Source organism: Chanos chanos, chromosome 16 (genome assembly GCF_902362185.1).
Source record: "Chanos chanos chromosome 16, fChaCha1.1, whole genome shotgun sequence".
Taxonomy (NCBI): domain Eukaryota; kingdom Metazoa; phylum Chordata; class Actinopteri; order Gonorynchiformes; family Chanidae; genus Chanos; species Chanos chanos.
The window spans coordinates 6,642,926-6,647,816 of record NC_044510.1 but is presented as its reverse complement, the minus strand read 5'-3'; positions in this window follow the sequence as shown (position 1 = coordinate 6,647,816).

The following is a 4,891-nucleotide window of genomic DNA, read 5'->3' as shown; positions in this document are numbered from 1 at the left end:
ACAGTGGAAGGGTGTGTGTGTGTGTGTGTTTGTGTGTGTGATTGAGTGTATACAAATGAGTATGTGTTTCAGTGAGAGAAAGAGAGAGAGAGAGCGAGCGAGAGAGAGAGAGGAGAAAGGAGAGAGTGCCACTAATCTTTAACAAATCAGAACTTATTGGGTGAGAGACAGCTGCTGTCCTTCATTGCATGTTTAGCAGTCTTAGTTTTTTGCCTACTTACACCAGAAACGTCCTCAAACAAAGCGGGCGAGAGTGGAAAAAGCAGAGCAGGAATTTCGAGTGGTACGCAGCCCCCCGCACATAAGCGGAATAATCTGCACATTCTCTCTCTTTATGACAGAACCCACAACGCAATGTCCTCGAACAAACGTGGAAGAGGAACCGCTTTTTTTTTTTTCTGGAGGGCTTCTGAGGGTCATTTGAAGTTGGAGGTTCTTTTTAAGTTCCTTTGTGATGGTAGTTACCCATAACACCTGGCGGATGGAAAAAAGTCGCGGGAAAAGACGTGACTGAGAGAGAGGTCGTGTCCCTCGCTTTCGGGCTGCCGATTTTCAATTCGTTGTGTGGAGACGTTACACCGACTCCAAAGCGCTGACGAGTCATCGTCATGAAAAACTGTGCTCTATGACTTTGTATGGTCTCAGATAGTGTTATACACGAAAGTGAATGAAGTGTTGGTTGATAGTCGGTAAACAGGCCATCCTGTTTTGTGTGTGTGTGTGTGTGTGTGTGTGTATGTGTGTGTGTGTGTCTGACAGACAGGCAGGACCTGCTGCTGAATCTTGAACACACACCCTGCCTGCTGGGTGCTGTTTGCACGCTTCTGCTCAAATATTTACCCAGCCTGCTTCACGCCTGAGGGCACGGGCCAATGCGGCTGTACCATCCACACGCCTCTCTCTGTCTCTCGCCATCTTTTCCCCACTCTCTCTCTCTCTCTCTCTCTCTCTGTCACTTCATCCCTCTATCTCTTCCGTTGTCTGTCTATCCGTTCCTCAATCTGCATTTATCTCTTTCCTGTTACATGTGGACTACACGCGGACCTGTTACATGACAACAGGAACGTTAATTAAAAGACGCACTGAAAGACAGAACGGGATGGGGTGAGGAAGAGGTCATTGTGGTGTTGGTGGATGAAAGGAGAGACTGAAATATTGAAATATAGAGTCATTGAGGGAGGGGGGGGGGTATGATGGACGGATGTAGTTAAAAAAGAAGAAACTGACTAGGAAGAGAAAGGTGGAAACCATTTAAAGCGTGCCAAATTTCAGAAAAGAGGGGTTAGGAATCGAAAGAGCAATAGATCGACACTCAAAGGGCAGTGGAGTTCCGCGTGTGTGTGTGTGTGTGTGTGCGTGTGTCTGACCTGCACACCTGTTTCGCTTCGAAGCACTCCTGCACTCCAGGCACCTGTCAATCAACCCCGCAGGCAGACTGAGCCAGCCTAGTCTCACGCCACCTGTGTGTCTGTCTGACAGCTGAACGAACCCAATAGGAGTTCTGGACTCTCTCTGAAGGTGGGTGTTAACTCCCTTGCCTCTCTGTGATTGGTTGGAACAACTTCTTTTGTCCCAGTAGTTCTATATGACAGGTGCTGCATGTAAATCACCACATGTAACAAGTGATTAACTGAAATGCTTTGAGAATAGAGAGGAATGTGGACAGCATATGAAAGCTGGTCGAAGTTGCAAACAAATGATTGCTGGTGATTCGATTAATTAAGATATAACATCCTGCTGTGGTTTTATATATCTACATATGACTAATAATATATATAATTCATAACCATATAAAATATATATATATATATATATATAATATATAACCATATAGGGAACCAGAGTGTTTACTTGGTTGGCAAAGTTTGTATTTGTTGCTCTTTTAAAGCCAGGGAAAAAATAACATTGAAGTGAAGGATATTTGTCTTCCTTTTTCCCTTTTTCTTTATTTCCCTCACTTCTTCTTTGTTTTAAATGAACATGTGAACATGTCACAGTCCTGTTTCTAAAAATCCAGTCTTCAGGCCTACGCAGGAAACGCGGCTTTGAACTCTCCATGTTTTCGTCAAAGCGACGTACCGATCCAACGTTTTCGTGCTATTGGTTCCGTCTTAATTAGTCAAGGGATTAACAGTGTGACCATTAGTGTCAACTCCCTCCCGTTTAGGTGTGATTATTTCGGTGAAAAAAAATCACAGGAAAAAAAAAAAAGTAGTTTTTTTTTTGGTCCAGGTAGTATAACAGGACTGGAATTCACAGAACGGCACGGATAGTTCCCGACGGTGGGAAAGGAAAGAGTCGAGAATTGGTTATCCATTTTCATTTCGCCGTTCTCTCCCTCTCTCCCCACGTTTTTGTCTCCGTCTGGTCATCATTGCCCCTAACTCGTCTGTGTGTATCTTTCTTTTTGGTTTAATCTTTCTCTTATGCCAAAACAGGTGGTCTCTGCGGGCTAGCACACATTTGGACGTGTTGCTTTGACATCTAAATTAGTAACAGTTAGTTCCCATGTTAACAGGCCTCAAGAGAGAGAGAGAGAGAGAGAGTGAGAGAGAGAGAGAGAGAGAGAGAGAGAGAGAGAGAAGGGAGTGTTTTGCACTCTTAAGGTCCTAATTGCTCCCTAGAGGGCAGGCTGGTAAACGTGTGAGGATATGGGTTTGTGTGTGTGTGTGTGTGTGTGTGTGTGTGTGTGTGTGTGTGTGTGAGGTAGAGAGAGAGAGTACTGATGCTTATGAAATCATTAGAAGCTCACACTTGGCAGTGTGGGGTGACTGGGGTGTAGAGCGATATGTCTGTTTGAGGATTGATATGGACAGAGCAACACACATGTATTTATAGATTACAGTAAGTGTGAGTTACTGGTGTCGTCAAAGCCAGGAGAAGCGAAGCGAAGAGAAGAGAAGAGAAGAGAAGAGAAGAGAAGAGAAGAGAAGAGAAGAGAAGAGAAGAGAAGAGAAGAAGGCTCTTCCTACGTGTCATTTTTCTTCCTTTTCTTTCTCTCTCTTTCTCTCTCTCTCTGTCTCTCTCTCCTTCTCTCTGAGAATGTTGCTTGATCTTTGGTTGGTGTCTATTTCCGCTCTCCAGTCTATTACAGATTGATGCTTGTTGCTCTCGCTCCCTGACATTTTATCTGTCTTTTGTGAATGTGTGTGTGTGTGTGTGTGTGTGTGTGTGTGACTATGTGTCCAGCGAGATAAGGAGCTGGTGTTTGGGCATCTCGGTCAGTACTGTTCTTCTGCTGTCTCTATGTCACTTCCTCTGAAAAACCCAAAAGGCACCACGAGTCAGATAGAGATCTGACACACAAACACACACACACACACACACACACATCTTAAGAGCCTTTTCTTCCAAATCCCTACCCAGCTGCTTTTCCTGGACCGGCTTTAGCCAGGCAGGTTCTCTGTGAACTGGAGCAATTTCTCTGAAGTGTTCCAGGGGTTTGGATCCGATCATCCACACCGTGCTCTCTCACTCCTTAAATCACTTCATTTTTCTCTCCCCGCCGCCGGACACCTCTCATTTTTATCGCTATACTCATTTTTTTTTTTTTTTTACAGATTTCTATACACCCTCCCCTCGGTGGAATGCAACTTTTCATCTCAGTCAATTAAGGGTTGAGATGGATGTGTTTGTAGCCCTACTCTCACGGCTTCTACTCTGTCTCCTCTAAACTGTTTCTATCTTTCTTTTCTCTCCCTTTCTGTGCCTCCTCTGGCATATTAGAAAAGAGAGAGTAATGGCAGAGACAGAAAACGAGAAAGAGAGAGAGAGAGAGAGAAAGAGAGAGAGAGAGTAAGTGAGGGAGAGAGAGAAGACTGTGAGAGGCGTTCTGGGAGAGGGGAGTATTTTATTGTGTGTGTGTGTGTGTTTGCATTTGTGTATTTCATGTTTGCTGTTTAATTTCCTAAACCCATTTCCTTTTCCACAGACTAGAGGACAAAGAATTTTGTTACTGTCACTCGTTGTTTTCAGTGTTCCTGAAGCAAACACCCAGCCAAGACATACGCTCATGCATGTTCTCACACCCACACGCCCTAACAAGGACACACACACACGCACGCACACACACACACACACACACACACGCATGCACGCACACACACACACACACACACACACACACACACACACAGGCAGCCAGTCTCTGTCCTAATTAGTCTGAATTAAGACAAATGTCTGGCCCTCCCTCCATCGATTGCAATCGAGTGGACCCTTGTCCCCTCCCTACCCTTCCCGCCCGGCCCCCCCCCCCCCCCCCACTGGCCAGGGGCCTCCCTTATCCACAAGATCATTTATATCAATCGCTTTTGTTTTCTTTTTGTCTTTCAACTCCCCCTTTTGTGGCCCAGAGAGAGGGAGGGATGTGTTCAGTATGCAGGTGTAATAGGATGGATGGATAGATAGATAGATGGATGGATGGAGGGAGAGTGGTATTGCACTCGGCAGTTTAATTTGTTCCCAGAGTTGTAGGGGTGGGGGCAGATTTTGTGTGTGTGTGTGTGTGTGTGTGTGTCTGTATGAGTGTGCAAGCAAGCCATTGTTATTGCTTTGCCTGAAACGGGAATAAGCTGGATTTTTCTGGGTGCTCATTGTGGACAAAGTGTGTGTGTGTGTGTGTGTGTGTGTCTGTACGTGCATGTGTGTGTGTGTGTGTGTCTGGTGTGTGCGTGTGCGCGTGTGTCTGTACGTGCGTGTGTGTGTGTGTTTCTGGTGTGTGCATGTGCGTGTGCGTGCGTGCGTGTGTGTGTGTGTGTGTATGTGCGTGCGTGTGTGTGTGTTCGCGTGTGTGTATGTGTGTGAAATGAGTCTCAGAGAATAAAATATTAAACCTCATCTCTCACAGTCGACATTCAGGGTTAGTGGACGAGGGACTCCCAAAAGCAAGGGA